Source organism: Mesoplodon densirostris, chromosome 5 (genome assembly GCF_025265405.1).
Source record: "Mesoplodon densirostris isolate mMesDen1 chromosome 5, mMesDen1 primary haplotype, whole genome shotgun sequence".
NCBI lineage: Eukaryota > Metazoa > Chordata > Mammalia > Artiodactyla > Ziphiidae > Mesoplodon > Mesoplodon densirostris.
Window position 1 is genome coordinate 28,927,837 of NC_082665.1, and position 25,896 is coordinate 28,953,732.

At 35.5% G+C, this 25,896-nt stretch overlaps 1 protein-coding gene across 16 annotated transcripts in view; it reads left to right on the forward strand.

Moving 5' to 3' along the window:
• The window catches only part of NRIP1 (nuclear receptor interacting protein 1), a 300,299-nt gene that overhangs the window by 27,350 nt on the left and 247,053 nt on the right, over window positions 1–25,896 (forward strand). For 15 of the 16 annotated variants that reach the window (XR_009532560.1, XR_009532559.1, XR_009532558.1 and 12 more), the window contains one exon: window positions 16,677–16,800. The exons of the other annotated variant lie outside the window; for it this stretch is intronic. The gene's annotated coding sequence lies outside the window, so the exon portion shown is untranslated. The remainder of the gene's footprint in view (window positions 1–16,676; window positions 16,801–25,896) is intronic. 16 annotated transcript variants of the gene reach the window in all.

The following is a 25,896-nucleotide window of genomic DNA, read 5'->3' on the forward strand; positions in this document are numbered from 1 at the left end:
TTCGTTGTCACCAATGTAACGTTCTAGAAAGATAACATGTTATTGACAATGTTGTTAATTCTATATTTTTCAAAAGAAATAAGTTTCTGGATGACCACTGTTTACTCAATAGCACACCCTTCTAAATTAGGATCTTTTCTTACACACATTTTGCATTTTTCTTTCTTTGTTTCTCCTCCACTTTAAGAGTTTTCGTAAACTCTGGTCTGTACTTTTGAACGCCTTTCAAATTTGAACCAGTTAACATCTGCCACCTACTGACCCAGTTCTCTCCACTTCCTCTAATCCTGCCCTCCACATACACAGTTGCTTGTTTTTGCTGGGTGATTAAACTGGCCATCATTTGATTTTCAAATATCTAGATTAATACAGGGTTAGAAACAGCAGCTTCTGAATGCATCTGAACTATAAAGCAAGGTGCGTAACAGCCAGTAATAATTTTTCCCCCCAGAGAACAGTTAGTAAAACCCCACATGGACTTGCTTTTTCTTTCATTGTATAGCATTTATAGGTTTAAAAAGTGATTTCTGCTCACATATCCAGATTAAAAACATTTTTTCAGTACGTATGAGTTTGTGAAATAACTCACCCCACATGTAAGTACTTCAAAATGCATGCCCTTAACTACTATTTGAATTTTTATAGATTTGTACTTTTGCTGACTGCAAGAAAATAAAAGACCTAGCGCCAGTTCTTACCGGGTCAAGATTTATTTTAAAGTATCAACATTTCCTCAGCTTTTTGATACTTAAAAAGTCATACAGATTTTCCTGCAAAGAGGTTTAACAGGCTTTATTCCAGGAAGGAAAATTCAGGATGCTTATGCTGTGATAGTAACAAAAACAGTGTACAGTTGACCCTTGAAAAAGACAGGAGTTGGGTCACCAGCCCCCCACCCTGTGCATTTGAAAATTTGCATATTACTTTTGACTCTCCCCCAAAACTTAACTACTAATAGCCTACAGTTGACCATAAGCCTTACCTATAAAATAGTCAATTAACACCTATTTTGTATGTTAAATGCATTATGTACTGTATTCTTACAATAAAGTAAGCTAAGGAAAAGAAAATGTTATTAAGAAAATCAGAAGGAAGAGAAAATGCATAGTACTGTGCTGTATTCATCCATATGCTAAGTTTACATCATCTGTTAAGATGAATTGTCTGTCAGTACCTACATCAATATTGTCTTACATGATGTAAAACGTTGTAGATGTTGTATGCTTTATTAACATTTGACATCAAACATGAAAAGATCATGTGAAAATTTCATATTTATTTACAGATATAACAATTCATGCATTGATAATGAAGAAGAACAGTATGATCGCTTTATGGTAGCCTAGTGTAATCAATACAGTTGTTTCACGGCAGCCCAGCCTATACACTAATGAATGAATCCTTATAAAATTTTTATGGCATACCGTATTACACTCATGTTCGGGGAGCATACTGTGCAGTAATGTAATTCTTTGAAGGCAAAATTATAAAACAGAAAATTAACACATTATTAATTTTATGTTAACTATCACTCACCTTATGCCTATGTAAGGATAGACTAGTATCTACATACATTTTATGCATTCATGACATACCTTTTTCTGAATTTTTTGATATTTCTAGTCTAGGTGGTTTGTCTGAAGCTGTTTCAAATTGTCACAAATCTCAAAAAAATTTCCAATATATTTATTGAAAAAAATCCACATGTAAGTGGACCCATGTAGTTCCAAACAAGGGTCAACCGTTTTTGATGAATTTGTTAATAGAAATTGCCAGAAACTAGTCTACCCTAGAAATGTATTTTTACTTAAAGAGGCTAGTGGGGGCAGTAAGGACTAGTAAATATATTTGTGTCTTCAGCGTAGCTCTAGGTACAGAAAATTTGACTGGTGATCTAAAAATAGACTATTTTTCGTGAAATGATCAGGAGACAAGTTGACCAAGGCAACTGGTTTGCAACGGTGGAGCCTTTATTGGGCAGTGGTCTGTGGAATGCATTGTAGAGGCACACTGACCTGAATCGGAATCATGGTGTACTCCTCACCTGCTGTATGACTTTGGGCAACCCACTCCACTGTTCTGAGCCTTAGTTTCTTCATCTGTAAAGTTACATAATATCTATTTTATAGGTAACAATTAAAGGAGATAATACATGACTTAACACTGTTGTCAATAACTGGTATTATTTGCCATCTAGTTAATAAAAGTTAATCATAATAGCTGGGAATTAACCCTCCAAATAGTTGTTTTAAAAACTTGCATTCCATGTTGAGAGTCATTAAAATATAGAAATATATTTGTGGCTTTTAAAAAGTCTTTAGAAAACCATATTCAAGTCAAAACAGTATTTACAGGTAAGTGGATTGAATTTGACAAGGATTGAGACACTGTGGTGTGTGTGATGGCTTTGAACAAGTGTGAATCCTAACTCTGCCACTTACTTAGTGACTATTGGCTTTGGGCTAGTAATCTTGCCTCCTAAGGCTCAGCATTCCCATCTGTAAAATGGGGATAATTTTATAGGGTTGTTTTGAAAATTAAAGGAATTAAACCATAGAAAGCACAATGCAGTTCCTGGCACATGATCTGTAGTAATTTTTTGCTGTTTTTAGTCCACAGATAGATAACTTCTGGACACGGCCTTGAATACTTGTGGGAAATATAGTTCCTAATTTTTTTTGATTGAATGGTTAATGTTGGAATTTTGGGAGTGAATGCTTTTTTCTTTTTATTTGTATAACGTTTAGTTGACTTACATTAAAATAAAATACTACAGTGCTCTGAATCTCTTGTAGTAAAAATGGCACCTAGTTTATGTTTTGTAAAAATAGATGTTTACATTGCATCTGCTATGGTCTGAATGTGTGTCCCTGCAAAATTCATATGTTGGAATACTAACAGCGCTCCCACCCACTCACCCAAGGTGATGGTTTTAGGAGGTGGGGCCTTTGGGAGGTGATTAGGTCATGAAGGAAAAGCCCTCATGAACGGGATTAATGCTTATTAAAAAGGCTCAAGAGAAATCCCTTTCCCCTTCTACCCTGTGAGGCATAGTGAGAAGATGGCTGTCTGTGAACCAGGAAACAGGCTCTCCCCAGGCAATCCGACCTCTCCTTGATCTTGGACTTCCCAGCCTCCAAAACTGTAATAAATTTCTAGTGTTTTATAATAGAATACCAGCCCATGGTATTCTATTATAGCACCCTGAATGGCCTACGACAGCATCCATTTTTGTGGTCACTCCATGGCTTTGTACTTTTAATCCAGTCTTTAGTCTTGCATCTACTTTCCTTCCTGTTTCATTTCCTGTATGTGGAGTGACCCAAAGAAAAAACAAGGTAGAGCAGGAAGAGGCAAAGATTGTACCAGAGGTCAGTAATAGTCAACCCTAGGATGATCAGATGTACTCTCTGCATTAGAGTCCTCAGTTAAGTTGATTCATGACTACTTTTTGAAGTTTCACCAACACAATAATTTGTATTGCTTTCGTTTACTGTTGTAAAATATGGTGAGAAGATTTTAAAGGAAATCTCTGCTTTTCTCAACAGCTTTCAATAATTTTATTTAGAGCTGTAATTCATCCAATAATTTTTCAAAATGACAGCTAATAAAAGATTGCTAATTATATAATTACCACATATTATAGGTATAATATTTAGGATAGAGTTAAGTGTATTCTATATAAAGTTAATTTTTTATATCCTCTATTTTGGGCCCAGTATGTCTAGAGTAAGTTATTCAATGGTATAGGGATTTTTACCTTCTAGGAATTTTCAGTTGATAAGACTTTTATGAGGAGGCAGTATGGTTTGGTACGTTGTTATAACTGAGAACATGAAGAGTTACTAGTTTTGAATAGCTGTAGTTTGGGCTTTGTTAATGACTAATGGGTTGGCTTTGAGTTAAAAAGCAAAACCTGATGACTCTAAGCCCTTTGACTCAAACTGTAACTGACTCTCACCCCACCTTCTTTTCCAGTCAGGGATGAAAGGGTGTATCTCAAATGAATGAAGGTGTCCCACAGCTGCCTTCCAGTGTGTGTTCACACACAAAGGAAACATAATTATTTTATTTAATTCATCATCTGATTTTATTTGGCCTTGGGACCTCCTCACCTCCCTTCTTACCACCTAATTTTCTCTCCTTCCCTTTCTTCCTTTCTTTGGGTGAGCACTAATCGTTTTGCAGAATCTGGCTAGGCATATAGTGGTTTAGAATATAATTTTATTATTTGAAGTATTTTAAAGCTCTATATTCGGAATGCCTTTGCTTCAGTTATATGTTTACTTTCAATTCTTAGTTAAGAACCGATGCACTGTTTATACAGTCATTCCTGTGAGAAAATATGATTCACATTGAGAGATCTTGTTTATTGTCATATGACATGTTCTCTAGGCGTGCAGCACAGACAAGGGAGAAAGCATCTGACATCCATCTTCACTTTAGCTCGACTTAACACATTTCGGGAAACTGAATATTTGAAAAATGTTTCTGTGTTGATTAAGATATAAGTAATAGAAGACCTTACGAAAATAGCTTAAGCAGTAAGGAGTATATTGTCTCACCCAACAGGAAGTTTAGATTACTGGTCGTTAATTAATTGTCGTAATAACGTTATCAAGGACCCACAAGGTATTTTCCATATTTCTTCTCTGCCATCTTGAGTGTTTTGACAGTGTCACTCTTCATGGTTGCAAGATAGCTATTTTTCCATGCCACTTTTTTTTTTTTGAAGTGGGGAGAAACATTTTCTAGTAAACTTCATTGGCCATAATTGTATCATAGGCCTGTGCCTAAAACCCTTTTTGGCAGAGTAAATATTACTTGCCTTAAGCAGCTTGACCTAATCAATATTCACCTTCTAAGGGTAAGAGGGTGAGTGTTCTGCCAGCCAGTAAGAAAGGGGGAGGCTCTGAGGATAGAGCAGTGAACAGAAGGGGAAAAAATTGCTGCCCCCTTGGAGCTTACATTTTATTGGTGAGATAGACAAAAATATAAAGCAATTCAATTTCATGACCTCTTATTAACAAGTGCTAAATTAACATTAGAGAAGGGAACATGGAAGGTCTGGGATGGGGTGTGCGTGCAATTTCAGATTATGTCCAGGGAAGTCTCACCCAGAAGATGCCTTGAGTAAAGGCTGAGTTGGCGTGGGAGCTGATGATGCAGCTCTCTGGGGAGAAGAGTGTTCTAGTTAAACGCCCTGTGGCTGGAGTGGGGTGAATAAGGAAGGATCACAGGAAGTGAGGTCAGAAGGGGAAGCCACTAGACAGTTTTGAGCAGAGGAATGATCCAGTGTAACATTTTTACATAATCACTTTGGCTGTTGTGTTAAATGGACCAAAGGGGCACTAAAAACAGAAGCCAGGAAACCAGTTAGGAAGCTTTTGTAATAATCGAGGAGAAATGATGGTGACTAGGATGGGAGCAATAAGAAGTAGTTGGATTCTGAATATTTCTAATGGAAAGCCCACAAAATGTGCTGAGGAATTGGATGTGAGGTGTGAGAAGAGGAGAGGCCTCTAGGATGGCAGCCAGGGTTTGAGGCCTGAACAATTAGAAGAATGGAGTTGATATTATCTGAGATTAGGAAGAACAAGAACTCAGCTATTGACATATTAAATTTGACATGTCCAATAAACAATTATGTATATAAATATTTCTTGAAGACAGATCTATCTATCTATCTATCTATCTATCTATATATATATATATATATTTTTTTTTTTTTTTTTTTTTTTTTGCGGTACGCGGGCCTCTCACTGTTGCAGCCTCTCCCGTTGCGGAGCACAGGCTCCGGACGCGCAGGCTCAGCGGCCATGGCTCACGGGCCCAGCCACTCTGTGGCATGTGGGATCTTCCCGGACCGGGGCACGAACCCGCATCCCCTGCATCGGCAGGCGGACTCTCAACCACTGCACCACCAGGGAAGCCCTATATTTTTTAAAAGGATGACTTCGGCCATTAATAACAGGAAGAGGCTTCAAAAATGTATATATATTCAAACAACAGCAATAACGAGAGAATACAGAAGGGGGAAATAAAAGTGTTATGCAGGGGCAGGACTATTTTACGTTCCATTGAACAAATACAGGGAAACACTGGAACTAATTTTAAAACGGAGCATTCAAAGAAACATGCACTGAGCATTTATTTAGTGCCTACTATATTTTAGTTTCAAAAATTGCATATTAAATATATTTATTCCTTGAGTCAGTACTTCAGTTTTGAAGCCCCAAATCATGTTAAAAATACACATTAAAAAAAGAAATACACCACAAGGACCAATGATATGGATTTAGTGTATGTCTGTTTACTCTGAACATGATGCAGTAAGTGGTCCTTCTAAAGACATGTGTTGTTAACTGTCCAGGTTATCCTCCCACACCCCAACTTCCTCAGTATTGTGCAGCCTGTAGCTAATGCACAGGGATATTATTCAGTAGTGATCCAAGTCAGGAGAAAGATCAGTACAATATACCTTAGGCGAGTGTATCCATATGAATGGCTTTTCTTTTGAAGAGGAATTAGTCCAAGATGTCTTTTAACCAGATTATTGCACTTATTTACATTTAACAAGGATGCCGCACATAGCTACGGTTTTCAGTCTGTGTGCATCGCATAAAATGCTGAGAAGCACCTTGTAAAGTACCTTTCATATTATAGGTGCTCAAGAACCATTTAGGTAGAAAATTTGATTTAGAACATTATCATTTCTAATTTATTTAAAAACTTAAAAAAATTATGGGACATGAAGTAGTAGGCATCGCTTGATAAAATGTGCCCTATCCATGATGTGAGGTTGTTGAGAAAACGGAATTATAATTGTTTTGTCAGATAAAAGTACTGTGTAATAAATACAAGAAATTATTTATTGAGCAAAGAAATATTGCTCTTTAAAATGGATTAGGCTTTTCTCATCACACTTTTGGCCAATCATGGTGAATATATGACCTTTGGCCTATCTGACCAGTGAGGGAAAATGTGTATATTTAGAGGGGAAATCTGTTTGTTCAGAACATGAAGTGTACTGAATTACTTCAGTTTACCTATTTCTCGTGTTAAGTAATTTTTGCAAAATGACCATCTCTCATGAGAGAGTTCTGCAAATTTACAGTAATGAAGCAAGCATTTGTGTTAGTTTCGTTTGCGACCAAATTGATGGTAGATATGAGTTAGCCTCATTCCTTGATTGACCAAGCTATAAGTTTTTAATCTACAAATTTGCTTTCAAGTTCTTTAGAGTGTATTTCTTTATATTCTCCTTTGCTTTTGTTTTTTAAAAAAAGGAGAGTTTGCAAAATCTATTGCCTAGCAGTTAGCATTTGTTCATGTGTGCAAATGATTAAGATGCTCACCTAAACAAGATTCTTGTCAAAGTAAAACTCTTATAGCAGCTTACTTTTTTATTATATAAACATGAATGATATAAACAAGGAATATATTTAAATTATGAAGCACAATATCAAAGTGATCTCCTGGGAACCCACCAACCAGCATGGGATCAGGACTTAGTTACTAATACAGTTGCATCTGTCAGCATGTGCCTCTCCTTGCCTATACCTTTACCCTTACTGCCCTCCCTGACTCCCAGCTACTCTTCAATTTTGTGTTAATCATTTACTTTCTTTTTATTATCACATGGTTTCTTAAATAATATGCTGTTTAATTTTGCTTTTTTGTTAAGTTTTGTAAAATTGGTAGCATACTGTGTGTAGTCTTCTGAGACTTTTTTTTTCATTCATTGTGTTTCTTTGACATTATTTATATTGTTGAATGTAATTGTAGTTCATTTATTTCACTGCTGAGTAATATTCCATTGTATGAATTTATTTTCTGTCCTATTGGTGGACATCTGGGTTATTGTTGTTGGGTTTTTGTTTGCTTGTTTTATTCATTTTTGATATATCTATTTTGATGTATCTATACATTGATACAGATGTGTCTGTGTATCAGCAGTCATTTGTATGTGTACCGGTGTACATGTGCAAGACTTGAGGAGAAATACCTAAGTAGAAGCATAGAGAATGTTCAACTGTATGAAATAATGCCAAATTGTTTTCTGAAGTCTTTGGACCATTTTACCTTCCACTGGCAATGTATCAGGACCCCCTGTTGAGCCGAATCATTGCCAAAACTCAGAATTGTCAGGCTTCTTAACTTCTCCTAATTTAGTGGCTGCAAAATAGCATCTTATTATCGTCTTAATTTGCTTTTCTGTGATTGCTAATGAGGTTGAACATCTTTTCATGTGATACTCAACATTGGTATTTTTCTTACACAAAATGCTTGTTCATGTCTTTTGTCCATTATGTACTTAAGATTGTGCATTAAATGCAGTTATTTTTTAAAATCTAAAATTTTAAAATAACACAGAGAAGTTGCAGGTACAGTAAAGATACATTTTTTTCCCCTGAAGATTTGATTTGATGCTCCATCGCCCCTAAATAAATGAGTGTATATTTCCTACAAACAAGAACATTATCCTAAAAACCACAATAAAAACCTAAATCAAGAAATTAACACTGATGCATTGCTACCATCTAATCCTCAGGTCTCATTCACTTTTCAAAAGTCATCCCAATAATGTCCTTTATAGTAAAAGGTTCCAATTTAGAATCACGGCTTGCATTTTACTTGTCACATCTCTTTAGTCTTTTTTTCAATCTGAAACCATTCTTCAGCCTTTGTTTGACTTTCAAGACCTTGGCACTTTTGAAGACTATGTAGGCCAGTTATTTCATAGGAAGTCTCTTCCTTTAGGTTTGTCTGCTGTTACCTTATGATTAGATGTAGGTTATGAATATTTGTCAGGAATATCACAGATGTTACACTGTGTCTTCTCTTCTCATCTTGTAAGGTGGCACCTGGTTTCATTTTGACCTATTACTGTTGAAGTTCACTTGGATTACTTGATTCAGAGGATGTTGGCCAGGTTTCTGTACTGTGAAATTACTCATTTTTCCTCTGTAATTAGTAATTATTTTGTGTGAAGGTGCTTTGGAGCTGTAAATATCCCCGTCCTGGTCAAACTCTCATTTAATTAATTAAGTTATTTGTATCACTGTGAGCACATGATTCTGTGTTTTATTCAATGAGCTATAATGCATTACTGTTGTTACTTATTTTGATGCTTATCTTACCCTGAGTTAGCCGGTGGGATCCCCTTCAAGTCGGCTTCTGTGTCCTTTTGACATGTCATTCCTCGACCATATTGCTACCTCCAATTTCATTCCCATATTATAGAGTTAAACCACATTTCCCCCTTTTTTTTGTACCTCCTCTCTAACAGTGGGAAACTTGCCTATTGTTTTCCTAAATTTACTTACTTATTTGATCAGTCTCCCTGTATGTGGTGGATCTGCCATTTCCATTGACCCTCCACCACCCCACAATTCTCTTTGAGCTTCAAAGCCGCTTATGTGGAAGCCCTCCTCACCCCACTCGGATTCCTACATTGCACAGCACGGTGCATCGTGCATCTTTTTATGGGCACCCTCAGCAGACGTTGACACCCATCGTTGGACTACTGCCATGCAGGGTTCTGCTCACCCTAAACCACCCTTCCAGAGCTTGGGCGCGGACTCCCACGCCACACTGTCCCCTCCCACCACCACGGACACCCGCCTCATCCTGCTTGGGCTCTGACTCCCCTTATTAGGGATGCCACTTTGCATTTTTAATTAAAATGTTATACCACACACACACAGACACACGCACACACACACGCACACACACACGCACACACATACATTCTGGATACCAAAATCTTTTTTGGGAACGTTCTTTGTGGTATTGTAGTTTATCTTTTCTCTTTTCTTTGTTGTATTTGTTGATGAATGGAAGTTTTTAAAGTATGATGCAGTTGAAGTTATTAACCATATGCTTTATAGTTAACCCTTTCTGTGTCCTAAGAAAACCTTCGCTACTCTGAGTTCCTAAAGATATCTCTTATATTTTGTTTTAAAAATGTAGAGACTTGATTTCTTAAAACTTGAATTCCTCTGGAATTTATTTTTTATCTATTATATAGTAGAGATCCAATTTCTTTTTCTCCCCCCAGATGAATAACCAGTTGTTTCACCACTATTGAATGCTTCCTTCTTACTACAGTGATCTGCAATGCAACTTCTATTAAATATCATTTTCCTTATGTGTGAAGGTCTGTTTCTTCTCCAGTGGTCAGTTTGTCTCTTTTCCAGGAGCACACTAACTTAATGGGTAAAGCTTTAAAATAAGTCTCCATATAGGTAGAGCACATTCTGTACAGTATGCTTTTTCTTGTTGGATGGCTTGTCTCTTACGGGCTTTTGCTATCCCATTGTAAATTTTAGAATCATCTTATAAAACCTTTGGATTTCGATTGGCATTGCATTCAATGTATTGGTTTAGTTTGAGGAGAATTACCACGTTATAGTATTGAGTCTTTCTATCAGGAACATGGTATGTCATCCCATTTATTAGGTTGTATTTAATAATGTCTTCCAATATTTTCTCCATATAGAATTTGCAGTATTTACAAGTTACTTTTGTTCTTTAGACACATTTTCTTGTTGGATGTTTTTTAAATGTTATTTTCTGTTTGTTACTGGTGTGTGAAAACACAGTTGATTTTCTTATGTGATTTATATTTAGTTACAATTAATTGAATACTAAAACCTGTTCAGATTAAATGTCAGACATGCTCGAAAGCAAATAAGTCAGATTAGAAGTCCAGGTTTCTACTCTGAAATTACTTTTGATATTTTAATAATTACTAGCTAATCATTGTGGTTTTTTTTTACAGCTTTATTGAGATAATTTACATACCATAAAATGTACCCATTTAAAGTGTTCTTTATAGCCACACGGGTGTGCAATCAACACCACCATTGAATTTTTGAACATTTTCATGAACCTAAAAGGCACCCCATACCCATTGGCAGTCACTCCTATCCTCCTCCATCTTCAGCCCTAGGTGATTACTAATCTACTTCCTGTCTCTGAATTTGCCTATTCTGGACATTTCACATAGATGGAATCATATAATACATGTTTTTTTGTAACTGGCTTCTTTCACTAAGCATAATAATTTGCAAGATTCATCTATATTGTAGCATATGTCAGTAGTTCATTCCTTTTGATGGCTGAATAATATTCCGTTATCACATTTTGTTATTCATTGGTTGATAGACACATAGGTTGCATCTAATTTGTGGCTGTTATGAATAATGTTGTTGTAAGCATGCATATATAGGTTTTTGTGTGGATAAGTTTTCCCTTCCGTTTATACCTAGGAGTAAGAATTCTGGGTTGTATAGTAACTCTATGTTTAACTTTTTAAGGAGTTGCCAAACTGTTTTCCAAAGAGGCTATACTATTTTATTTTATGTCTCATCAGCAATGTGTGAAGGTTTCAGTTTCTCCCTATCCTCCCTAACCTTTGAATTATTCAGTCTTTTAAAAAAAAAATGTATCTATTCTAGTGGGTGTATAATGAAATCTCGTAGTTTTATTTGCATTTCTCTGATAGGTCATGATGATGAGCATCTTTCTGTGTATTTACTAAACATTCATGTATCTTTGGTGAAGTCTTCAAATCTTTAGCCTGTTTTTTAAAATTGACTTATCATCTTATTCTTGAGGGCTAAGGCTTTTAAATGCTGGATACCATTCCTTTATCATGTATACATGATAAAGAATATATATAGAAAATATTTGCAAATATTTTCTCCCATTATGGGACTTGTCTTTTATCTAAATTGTGTCTTTTGGAGAATATGATGAAGTCCATTTTTTTAATGGATTGAGCTTGTCATATTTAAGAAATCTTACCCTGACCTAAGGTCACGAGATTTTTTTTTTTTCCCTTATGCTTTCTTCTAGAAGTTTTGTAGTTTTAGTTCTTACAGTTTGAGCTATGATCTATTTTGGGTTACTATTTTTGTATGTTGTGAGGTAAATGTTTATACTTATTTATCAATTTATTTTTGCATGTGAATATCCAGCTGTTCCTGCACCATTTATTAAAAAGACTTTTTTCCCCATTGAATTTGCCATAGCACATTTATTGAAAATCAAGTGACCATGAATGTGAGAATTTATTCTGGGCTATCCATTCTGTTTCATTATCCAAATGTCTGTCTCTATGCCAGTATCACACTGTGTTGGTTATTAGAGCTTTATGTAAGTTTTGAAATTAGGTAAAGTCCTGCAGCTTTAATCTGCCTTTTCAATATTGTTTGGATATTTTACGTTCTTTAGACTATCATATATATATATTAGGATCAATTTCTACAAAAAACAGCATGATGGGATTTTGATAGATCAATTTGGGGAGAATTGCCATCTTAACAATACTGAGTCTTCCAGTCCATGAACGTGGAATGGATCTTTGTTTATTTAGACCTTTAATGTCTCTTAACATTGTTTTGGATTTTAAGTGTATGGCTTTTGCATTTTTAAATTAAATTTATTCATAAATCTTTTATTTTTTGCTACTATTGTTAGTGAGGGGAACTTTTAAATTTTCATTTTTGGATTGTTTGTTGCTAGTATATAAAAATGCAATTAATTTTTACACATGGATCTTGTATCCTACAATCTTTCAAAGCTTTCTTAATTTTAATAGCTTTTTTGTTTGTTTTGTTTTATTTGCTTCCTTAAGATAATCTACGTACAGGATCATGTTGCCTGCAGATAAAGAGTTTTTTATCTTTTTCTTTTCCAATCTGTATGTCTTTATGTTTCTTGCCTGATTGCACTGAGTAGAATCTCTGGTACGGTGTTGAATAGTAGTGGCTAGAGCCGGTCATCCTTGCCTTTTCCCCAGTGTTAGAGGGGGAAAGCATTCAGTCTTTCACCAGTAAGTTTGGTATCAGTTTTAGGCATGTGTCCCAGAAAGGAAAGGTTATTTCACTTTGAAACAATCAACTAATGTAATATACCTTATCAAAAGAATGTAGGACAAAACTGCATGATTATCTCAATAGACACAGACAAAAAAGAAATGAAGGAAACAGAAAACAAAATAACGAGTTTAAACAAAATGAGAGAGAGAGAGAGAAAGAGAGAGAGAGAGAGAGAGAAGAAGCTACTTTGTATAAAATGGTGAGGAAAAGCTCCTGTGAGGAGATGACGAAAAGCTGGTATCTAAAAAACCTGGAGGCCTTAAAGTCACACAAAGAATAAAGTGAAGAGTAAGTAGTTCAGCACTAGGGTTTGCACTTGTCCTGTTCACTTTGTAATTCCAATACCTAGCACAGTGCCTTGCCCCTGTAATTTGTTCTAATATCAAATATATAGTTTAGTGTCTTGCTTTCTTGGCAGTCATATTCTGATCATTGTATCATGTCATTATATATTCTTTGGAAACATATCTTTTAATGATTACATAATATTCCACAGTATAATTATAAGAAAGTTATTTGAATGTTTTATTATTCATAGACATGCTTCCTTCCTACATGATTTACAACACATCTGGCATATTTCATTGATTTGGATTTAAGGCTCATTTTTCCATTTACTAATAATCTATGATAGTGGTTTATTTTATATTATCTTTTGCTAATTTTTATTTAAGTATTCTTCTAATGTATCCTTCCTGTGGTCATATGTTTAGCTCAAAAGGGTTATAATAATGCTTTAATAGAGACCAACCATTAAAACAATTCTAGAATGTGGCAAAGTATCAGACATAAACTGTGGGCACTGAATATGTTTTCCTCTCTACATGGAGAAATGTAGACTCGTGAACTTTATGTACTATTACGAGGTGTTTTGCACTACCCAAATTGAGACTATGGTAAGTGAGTAGTACTAGAAAAAAGTCAGGGATTATGTTCCAGAGAACTGCCAAGGCCCTGTCTTGTTTTCAAGTAAAATATACCTGAGTTTGAATTCCACTTTAAGTTCTTACTAGTTTTGTGATTTGGGGTAACTTAAACTCAGTTTCCTCATCTGTAAAATGATCATCTGTATAATCATCATCTCATAGGGTTGTATATAAAGGGTATAGTACAGTGTCTGTTAATAGTAACTGCCCAGTATATGAGAGCTGTCATTACCTTTTGTTTAAGTTTCTCACTGTCCCGGGAGTGCTGGTAAGAGTGGTAGCAGGAAGGGTTCCTTATGCTTCAAGGCCTTGTCAGCAGATACCAACCAGCTCCTCTGAAGGTATTTACTTTTACTCTTGTCAGGAATTGGTCGTTTCCTTTGGTGAATATGCCTGTTTAGAGACTATTTCTTGTCTGCTCATGTGCCAAAAAAGATACGGCCCAAAAGGTGGTATTTTATTTTGTTATTATTATTATTTTTTTAAATTACATTTTGCAACTTTAAAAAAAAAATTATTTATTTATTTGGCAAGGGCTTTCTCTAGTTGTGGCAAGCAGGGGCCACTCTTCATCGTGGTGAACGGGCCTCTCACTATCGCGGCCTCTTGTTGCGGAGCACAGGCTCCAGACGGCTCAGTAGTTGCGGCTCACGGGCCTAGTTGCTCCACGGCATGTGGGATCTTCCCAGACCAGGGCTCAAACCCGTGTCCCCTGCATTGGCAGGCAGATTCTCAACCACTGCGCCACCAGGGAAGCCCCAAAAGGTGGTATTTTAAGTTAGACCTTTTGACATCAACTTGTAAGTTACTCCTCCCAGTATCCATAAATATAGTTATGGTTACTTTCCTTTCCAACTTGAAAACAAAAGGTAATACATGTTTTTTTCAAGAAGGAAAGAAATGTGACTAAAAAGTGAACAATTATAATGTTGACAAGGGGCCAGATGGGGTTGTCTTGGGTATAGCTTCTGAGGTTGGGGACTGGGAATTTAGCACATTTCCAAGGCCCCTGGCACATTCTAATAGAAATGCTAAATTGATTGTAAATATGGTTATTTTTAAGTTCACGGGTAAAGTACTGCCTTGTAGTTATAGATTATCAGAAGTGATTTTTCCCTACTCTCTCAGAATTCCTATCAGGATTTATAGTCAAGGCTCAATTTGAGTCCAGTATCTATAATTTGGGGCATGACACTTAACCAGCCCTGCACACTGTTTCTTTCTCCTCCGTAAAATTGGGTAATGCCTTCTCTGCTTTTTTCACTGAGTTATGAAGATTCAGTGAGGTCATGTCCATAAAAGTGCTTTCTAACTGGTAAAGCATGTAGCTTACTAATAGTGACTCCAGTTCATCCTGTCAGACCTGCCCTTTTCTCACTATTGTTTGGTAGGTTGCTGGTGAGGGTGACATGATAACCCAGAAATCTGTAATGTGCACTACATCCTAGGAGTGTTTGTTTTATACATATACTAGGGAGTGGACAGTGGTAAGCTGTTGCTATTTTCATCCTTTAATTTGTTTTATTTATTACAAAAGTAATGCACATTTATTGTAAAGAAACTAGAAAATATAAATCAGGAAAAAGGAAAAGAAAAAGTCAGTTCTGCAAAAATAATTACTATATCTATTTTTGTATAATTTTAAAACAAAAATTCAGTTATGCTGAACATAATGTTGTTTCCTGTTTTTATCATTTAATATATAATATAGTATATTATTCCATGAAACTTAATTACCTTATGTAACATTTTAATGGTTATGTAGTACATAATGATAAGCTTATAGCTAGATATTTGTACATATCCTCTATTTTTTTCTTTTTTTCCAATTAGGATAAATCCTATACTTGGAATTGCTACATCAAGGGGTATACAACATTTTAAGAAATATGATTTCTTTTCACGTCATTGAGATGTAATTGACATATAATAAACTGCACATATTTAAGGCATACAGTTTGATAACTTTTGACATGTGTGTATGCCCATGAAATCAGCACCACAATTAAGATAATACCCTTTTGTAATCCCTTCTTCTTGTACCTTTCCATTGTGCTATCCCCAGGCAACCAATGATCTGTTTACTCTCCCTGTAGATTAATTTGCATTTATTACATTTTTATGCAAATGGAGCCACACACTTATGTATTCCTTTTTGTCTGGGTTCTTGCACTCAGCATAATTGTTTTGAAATTCATCCATGTTGTTGTTTATATCAATAGTATATCCTTTTTTGTTGCTGAATAGTAAATATTCCATTGTATGGATATACCATAATTCATTCACCTGTTGATGGGCATTTGAGTTGTTTCCAGTTTTTGGCTATTAAAACTGCTGTGGACATTGGTGTACAAGTCTTTCTATGGACATAAAACATTTGATATTTATTACCAAATTTTGTGCTGAGAAGGTTACATAGGTAGTATTTTGAAACAGACAAAGCTTAATATGAAAAAAACTAGCTATTTTTTTGCTTCCTTTTTAAAAAAATTTTGGAAATATATCCTTGGGAGTATTTAGAATTTTTACATGTAACTTAACTGAATTAGTTTGATAGAAATTTGAAATTAACAAAGGTTAATAAGTGCATCCTAGCAACTATAAACCTTTTTCACAGTTTGTTTTCTTGAAGCGTCTACTTTTATCAAGTAAATGTATTATCTAGAAACCAAAACCCTTTTGCTTTCCTTTAGTGATCTATTTATATTTCATAAACAGTCCATATTTCTCTGTCAAATGACTCTTTCTGTATTGAACTTGAACAAGAAAAGATACTGAGAAAAGTTTACAGAACTTCACAAAAGATATTCCAGAATCTGGTTTGGAATTGATGCCAAACTATCTTTTTCCTCTTCTTAAGATACACACTAGATTGAAGGAGGAGTGGGGAATCTGAAGACTCCAAATGGCATCAGAGCTACTTTTCAACAGCCTTCTCAGTTTCCTTTCTCAGAAAGCAGAGACTCAATCCTTGGAGACAGACGGTGAGAATATTTTTCCTGAGTTCATAAGGCTTAATCATCGTGACTTTAATATATTTCAGACAGTCCTTTCTTAGTTATCAGTTAGCTTATTATCACCAGATTTGTATTTTGTGCTTTATCTATGCAAATTACTTCATTAGGCAGTGTTTTTTGTTTGTTTGGTTGGTTTTTTAAGTGAATAGGATACACTCTCATAGCTAAGGAACTTACAGGAAAAGAATAAATATAGATAGGTAAATAAACTCAAACAGCAGAAAGGGGTTAAATGCCATAAGAAAAACACAAGCAATATTCTTGAGAATTCACAGGTGTAGATTACTTCTGGAGAGAGGGATTGAGATGTTTGAAAGAATAGTATTTATGTTGATGATGCTTAATTTTTTACCAAAAACAAGGGAAAATGGATAGTTAATAGAAAACTGAAAATAGCAATCTGATTTCAGATTAAAAAGTTAATTATTGTTTGGAGGAAAAATAGAAGTATATTTGGTTATTGTGGGCTTATTATAGTATAAGTCAGTGATTACTTTTTGCATTATATAAAATGGTTACCTCTTACAAGGCAAATGATACTATATCAGCATTTCTGAGAAATGATTTAAAAATCTGATTAAATTATCATAAGTAGGTGGGCAATGCAACAGAAAGAGATGAGTAAGTGGCTAATTCTACTTGGATTAACTTGCTTGTTTTCTAGTATAGCTACAACCTAAATGAATTTGTCATGTCTTAAGCTCTTGGACCTTAGGCTGCTCATGCGTGGGCAGAAGAACTACAAGTAAACTGGGAAAAGGCACAGTGATTGATTATTGTGCTCATAATTAGTTGTTTGGAAGAGAGATAGCAGATAGACTATCCTAAATTCATGGTGTTTTAATGGGCCATGATGTTTCAAAAGGGGGATGGCAACTTTGAACCAGATTTGTCCTCTACCTGTAAGCATAATATGGTTGGCACAGTGATAATACTAACTCCTTTTCCTTTACTGTTCTGATTATGTTCAGAAAATCTAGTGATGAAGTTTTTATTTTAATCATTCTACTTCTCTTTTATTTTAATTACTCTGCTTATTCTTTCTTGTAATTTCAGCAAGGAAATCTTTAAAACATTATACTTATTAAATAAAAATGCTATAAAATTATTAGTAATTATTTGTTGCTAGTCATTTTTCACATTATCACATATTATTTTTTCCTCTAAATTGAGATTTTAAGTCTACCTAACTTTTATTTATAAATATTAAAAGTTCTTTCATTCAGGTATAATTATGTGGTAATGTCTGATAGTCTGAAATCTGCTTTTATATTTGTTGAAACATAGTTGATATTGAACCCCAATTGTCAACTTTTAATCCTGTTAAAATGAAAATTATAATTATGCATATTCCTGTGACCAGCAAGATATAATTATATCTTGTTTGTTGTTCTTAATTTTCATCACCCTTGTTTTGTGGTAAGCACCAACCACTTTTGACAGTTGGTAAATAAATTGTAGATAGCCAGATGGTAAATATACATAGCCAATAAATTGTCCTTGAAAAATGATCAAATCTAGATCTTTCTTCCAGATAGAAGATGGATTATTTAGAATACACAATGAACAACTTTGAAAGCAATTAAAGTTGAATTATTAGTGATTATCTATATCATTTACATATATTTTTAAACATTTCAAGATTTTAAAAGTGAATATGTTAAGTGTGTTTTTTCTAAAGTGCGTTTTGTTAAACAGTTTTTCCTTTTGAATGAGGAACCCATGGTCAAATAAGTTTGGGAGATGTTGCATCATAGTTTATAATATCTGTTCACTGGGACTTACATTAGCCAGTGGACTGTCAATCTCCAAAAGGAGTATCTAGTCCTTTTGGACAGAGATACTGTCCTTCAGATACAGAGTCCTGTACTCTGTCGTATAGCTAGTATACGACAGAGTACAGTTGAAGACTCTGGACTAATATATTTCATAAGGTTTTACTATAGTTTGTCATACAGCTCCACTTTGAAACCAGTCGTGTTATATTTTTAGGTATAGTAATGTCCTGAATGAGAGGCCAAAGAGGACGATTAGGAAAAAAGGAAAAGGATTTGATTAATTGAATATTTCAAACCATATGAAACATGAAGTGTTTATAAAGCTTCTTAGTATCTTAGACCAAGATTTCCCTTACTCACTTGATAGCTCCCCCTCTTGAAAGAAATAGTCATCCCATATAAGTCACAAAATAAAATCACCCTTTATTGTACTTTAGAGGACTCCATGTGCTTTCTGTGCTCTGTTCACCTCAGTGTGTAACATTTATTAGCTAATTTTGATAAATATTGATAATACAAAAGTTAATATCTTGGGTAGAATTAGGTAATTGACCATGTATCGGTTTAGTTTAAAATACTTGAATATACTCATTTTCTTACTAAGTGGAGTGGTTTTTTTTTTGATATATAGCTCATGATTTCTCACTGAGAAGAGTGCTGTTTTGTACATCTTTTCCGTAGTTCAGTTAAATTGTTGTTGACTATTTCAACAGATGTCTTAAGTGTTAAAACTTTTATGTCATATATAGTATCTATATGAAGAGATGAAAATGCGGGCTGGTGAGTTCTAACAGATTGGGTTACCAGGTTGGAAGTGAGGCTAATTGTCAACATGGAAAGTCTTCCCCAAATTTTATATAACACTCATCAAAGTAAGGTTTTTAATTTAAGAAATAATACTTTAAAAAAGGTGTTTAAACTTCTATACAAAGTTTTCAATGAGGACATGGTACTGGTGAAAGCAAGATCAATCCAGAATCTAGGTGAGTCACTGGGGTTGGGGTTAGTTGCCGTAAACTAACTTGGCTATCTCACTGATGTTTCCCTGGTTTCGTGGACAACCTGGGCAAGAAAATTTGGGTGTTCAGCTCAAATGAAGCATCGTTAGTTTCTGACAATAGCTTCCACCCACTCTTTAGTTTCCTTTCCCATGACCAGCATCTTGGTTCAGAGTTCTTTTCTCATCTGGAGCTCTTATGCTGCTAAGCCTCCATACTGATGTCCTTGCTCCAGTCTCTCACAGGTGCTGGATCTTCCCAAAACTCCAATTTGCTGTGTTACTCCTTTGATCAAAATAATTCAACGATCCCAGTAGCATAATGACCATAGAAAAGTAACAGACCTTCTTTAATCAATCCTAATTTACCATTATAATGGGAAACATTCATATAATTAACATTTTTCTGAATTTGATGTCTTTGAAGAATTGATTTTCCATAAGTCTTTTACTTAATACCTTAATTGACATAACTAACATTATTTTGGGAGGAAGATTCCCACTATACCAAGCCTCTGGGTCAACTAAGGTTTTTTTCCCTCTCCCATGAAAGGTTTCAAATGAAGTAATTAAAATAATTTTGAAATGTGTTGATTAAAGTGTCAATTCTTTAATTGACAAACTTTCTCTTCTTACACAGACCATAGTCTTTTTTTACTTAAATTAACCTTGTTGAACCTGATAATTTTCCTTGATTCTCTGGTACATTTGCCCTTCAACCATGTGGCCTGTGGTTTGCACATCTGAAATTGGTGTGATTCTAACAGTAGAGCTTATTATGCACTTTATTTAGATAATCAGAATCTCCCCATTCTAGATTAGAGATCTACTAGTAATTTTTAAACCCTATTTATTTGCTTTTTTGCATTTACTTAATAGAGACATTATTGATAGTACAATCTATGCAAGCTTCTAGCTTGAAGCTTTTATCTCCCGCTATTGCTACTCCCTCATTCCTGCCATCTTGCAACCTGTCCACTAAGCTTCTCGAAATATTTGTGGTGATGGGCGAGTTTTTGTTTTATTGTTTTCATTTCATTATTTTAGTAAATCACTTTTATTGTGTTTCTAAGAAGCTTCTATCTATGGCAGATGGGAAATTAAGAAACAAACATACAAATTATACATCCAAATCTTTCATCATTAAATTCAAAAGACATCAAATTACTTTGTCAAATTGTATAAAAGTTTCTAATTACTTGTAATTTTTGTTCTTTAAGTGGATTACCTAAAGTTTCTAGAACATACTGTGTACTGCTGTGCTTCCCTGCTGGGACTGATGCTCCTCCCACTGCCTAAAGGATGCTTTTTGCTTCTTTTCAAATTGGCAGAGCCTCACCTTTGTTAGAGCCAGTTCACATGCCACCTCTGTGGAGTGCCTTCACTAAAAAATGTGTTGCCTGCCTTCTCACCCCATCTTCTTCCCAAGAATTTGCCCTTCCATGCTTTTTTCCACTTTGTTCATGCCTTCTCTTATAGTACTATCTCATTATGTCACTGATTATATCTTTTCCTGACAAGATTGGGTCCACAGAAGGCTAGGTTATCGCTTAATTATCCTTCTGTCCTTAGCTCTCAACACACAGCAGCTTCTTTATAAATATCTGTGGAGTCGTTACTTCGTGTAAATTCAGAATAGCAGTGACTATGGAAAGATGGGAGATATTTCATATCCCCTGTAGGCTTTTTAAAAGGTCATGCTTTTCTTTTCCCACCAGAATTTTGGAAGCATTTCTGCACAGAGAACAATGTTTATCTGTCATAGTTATAATGTAAATTCTTGAGAATCAGGAAGTAGAGATTTCATTTGAAGAGTAAAACCAAGATTGTACTTCTCAAGAAGCACTTCTTTACTTTTGCGGACCAGCAGCAGTTCTCAAACTTCTTGGCTCAGGACTCTTTCATACTCTTAAAATATTGAGAACCCCAGAGAGTTTTTGTTTATGATGGTCATATCAGCTGATATTTACCATATTAGAAATTTAAACTGAGAAAAATTTTAAAACACAGAAGTACACAAGGATGCACTCCAGTAGCCATCAACACAGTGCCATACATTGTAACCCCAGGCAACTCCACTGTAGAGTTATGAGAGAAAGAGACAAGAAAGCAGATAACAGTTTAGTGTTATGAAAATAGTATTGACCTCACCTTCCTCCTGAATGGATCATGGGTACCCTTGGAGTCCCTGGACCACACTTTGAGAACTGCTGCTTTACAGGAATTCACTTTAATTGCCAACAGAATATTCTGTATTTTTATTTCAATAATGTTTTAACCTAGCTTTTGTGTTTGTGGGTCAGTATTAATAAATTGCCTTTTTTTTTTTTATGTCTGCATGGTCTATCATGTTACCCACTCTTCTATTAATGTCTAGACATAGAATGTGCTGGAACCTATTACCAGTGTTGGCTTGGCAGCTGTAAGAAGGAGATGCTTACTCAAGGAGAAGTCATTTTATTTGTAGATACTCAGTAAGATCATTCCTAGTTATGCCCTGTCAGTACCCTGGCTTTTTTTTTTTTTTTTTAACATCTTTATTGGAGTATAATTGCTTTACAATGGTGTGTTAGTTTCTGCTGTATAACAAAGTGAATCAGCTATATGCATACGTATATCCCCGTATTCCCTCCCTCTTGCGTCTCCCTCCTACCCTCCCTCTCCCACCCCTCTAGGTGGTCACAAAGCACCAAGCTGATCTCCCTGTGCCATGCGGCTGCTTCCCGCTAGCTATCTATTTCACATTTGGTAGTGTATATATGTCCATGACACTCTCTCACTTTATCCCAGCTTACCCTTCCCCCTCCCCGTGTCCTCAAGTCCATTCTCTACATCTGTGTCTTTATTCCTGTCCTGCCCCCAGGTTCATGAGAACCATTTTTTTTCTTTTAGATTCCATATATATGTGTTAGCATACAGTATTTGTTTTTCTCTTTCTGACTTGCTTCACTCCATATGACAGATTCTAGGTCCATCCACCTCACTGCAGATAACTCAATTTCGTTTCTTTTTATGGCTGAGTAATATTCCATTGTATCTATGTGCCACATCTTCTTTATCCATTCATCTGTCGATGGGCATTTAGGTTGCTTCCATGTCCTGGTTATTGTAAATAGAGCTGCAATGAACATTGTGTACCCTGGCTTTTAAGTGCTAACCCTTTTTATGACCTGTGAACCTCCAAATACTTCTTCTGTGATGATTCTCCTTACTCCAGAGGGTTTGGAGATTTGGTCATTTTCTTAATTATTTCACAAAGTAAAGTTTGTATCTTTTTCGGGGGAGTGAGAAGTCTTCCCTTGGAAATCTTTTCTTCTGCTCTTCTTTGTTTGACCTTCCCCTCCATTTGCCTCAGCCTGCTCCCTGATGCTGGCTCTCCTTTTCTGAAAGTGCTGTCTGCTTTCTGGTAGACAGTTACTTGGCCCTAGTGACGCCTGTTCTTTTTTACTCCCTACCCTCTTACCTTGGCTGATACTCCGTTAAGTTCTTTCTGAGGTCTTAGCAGGACAGTTAGTCTCTTACACTATTTGATGACTCTCTTCAAATTAAAAGGGTACTTACTGGGTCTTCCCCGGAGAGTTTTGGGAATGCATTGTGTGTACCTGTCAGCTGCATGGGAACACCAAGATGGCTGCTCATTCAGACTCTTGTTAATTCACTGACAGTTCAATATTCTGTTTACGCATCATCTTTTTATCGTGTGGTGTCATGGTGTGAGCTGTAATTTGGGAATTTATCATTATGAGTGATAAACTAGAAGCACAAAGCTGATAGAATGTTGGGGACTTTTTATTTTTAATCCTGTGTCCTAAACATAGTAGGCAGTCAGTAAATGTTTGCTAAGTTAATTTTACTTTCATTAGTGTTGAAACTCTGAGCTCCAACAACGACCTTATGGTTTAAGCCAGGCCTCTCTCTCTTATAGCCAAGGGAGCTATGCCATCACACTGTTCTGTAAAAGTACATGTCGCTGCCTTATCAGCAAAATCCTTACCCGATACTTAATGAAGATTGCCATTTGAAATACACAAAATTCAAATCTCCAACAGAATTCTGATTCTGACTCTTTGTTGAATACCTCCTGAAGAGTTCTTAGTTTTCTTGAATATTCGTCATGTCATGTTACCACAGTGTTTTACAAACCTGGGCTTGAGTCACCATAATTTTTTTCTTCCTTTTTTGATTTAATGAATGTGCTATTAAAAATACCCTATTTTATAACACTATTTATGTTATATAAGTTGCTTACTAAATATTTAAACCAGGCTTCATTGTTTTTCAGAGTTGTCTTTTTCTTCAACTCTCCTTCCCCTGCCTTATTTTGACTGTGTTTTCTTCTCTGCACTAATTTGCTTCAATTACTTTTCCCCTCTAAGCCATCAACAACTCTACAGCTTCTGTTTTTGTTTTTGTCTTTTAACATGCATTTAGTCATACCATTGCCCGTAAACCTTCTACTGCTCACTAGATAAAGGCCGGCTCCTTGGCATGACCTTGATTCAAAGTCCTTGGTCCTGATTGTGTTTTCAGCCTAATCTCTAGTCACATTGGACCACCGCTTCCTGTATCACACTCAGCAATACCCTGCCTTTAAGTGCTGTTTTTGTAACCTAGAGTGACTGCCATTCTCTTCTGCCTACTCATTTTTTTAACCATCATTGACCACCACCTAGGGCACAGACACAGATGAGCTGAAAACTTAGTTACAGCCCACTCTGTTCCTAAAGCACTTTTTACAAACTTCAGCCATAGCATTTAGAACATAAACTCTGTCTTCTTTTGCACAGTGACTAAAGAAAAATTCACATGTACTGTTCACTCTCATATACCTACTGGGTGTTACTTCCTACCCCATTTGGGAAGGCATACCTGAATTCAAGTGAGTTTGGTTGCCACTCAGCATAACCTTGAACTCAGTCTATTTTTTTTAATGGGTATAATTTGCAATCTATTGGACATGGCACACCTTACACTAAATACTCTTTACAACTAATTATGACATATCTTATATCTGATGATGAGAAACTAACATATCATAAGGTAGAGATACACTGATTTTAAGTTATTGCATTTTAAATATTATAGCTGTTTGTTCCCCTACATTATTTCCTGAGAGCTGTAGCTACTAAATTAAATATTAAGGGTATTGGAGGGAAGACTCACACCCTCTGCTGGTATTAATACCCTCTCTTTTGGCCTGCATTGGAAATACTGTAACATTACAATAAAAAAATGTTCTGCTGATTTCTTATAATAAGACTGAGATTGCCTTATCTTGTTTTACTTATGTTCACTTTCACTATTCTGATTTTTCCCCCTCTTACCAGTGTATTCATCATGTTGGGAATAAGGAATTTAGTAAACATATCATGTAATTTTTTTTACCTGTTTTAATTTTAGTAAGCTGTGTGCAACATGCATGACGTTTATGACTTAACCAGCTAAAAGCTTATTCTTTAAAAAAAAATTCAAGACATTAATGTTGATGGAAATACTCTCTTAATGTTAACCTATCACTTGCTGCAAATCTAAAAGATAACAAATAGAATCTTTTAAGTCTTCCATTCACTACACAAAAATATGAGCCAGAAAAAAATTCCACCCGAATTCAATGGGAGGGTTTAGTTTTAAGGACTAATAGCTGCCTCATCCTTTGTGATTGCTTGCTTACATAATTTGTTATGAAAGAATGCTTCTAGGTAAACTGTGTCTCCAGAATGCTTGTGATTTGTTCTGTTTTGCTTGGGAAAGGGTTAAGAGGAGACAACATCCTGTCGAAGACCTTGTTTTTAATTTTGCTTCTCACACTGGCACAGATCCTGCTAAGAGCAGCCCAGATTAGTTCGGGAAAACCTTTGAAGAGATTTAAGATGTCCTTCAGCCAGTTTGAAGGTTTTTGTCTTGCAAATCCAGTACAAGGGCGCCTGCAGGCATCTCGACCCTTGCTGTGCTGCTGATGCAGCTCAAGGTCACACTAACCCGCCCTGTGACATTCAACAACAACAAAAAATTATGCGGTGAAACTGCTTCAGCGTTCAGCCAGCCAACAACTTCCTTTAGTGAGGAACTGAGGAAGAAGTCTTTTTTTCCCCCTCTTTTTCTTTTTCTGGGGGCTCTGTGAATTTTTGCTGTAGGAAATAATCCTGGATTTCTGGTGTGTGTGATGACAAGGTCATTTCTTAATTAGAACACATGTAAAGAACAAAGCTAAATGGCTTCAAAACAGCTTTGTAGTTGATGGAGAGGATTTAAATTATTTAAAGAGATAGTCACCCGTGTATGATGAAA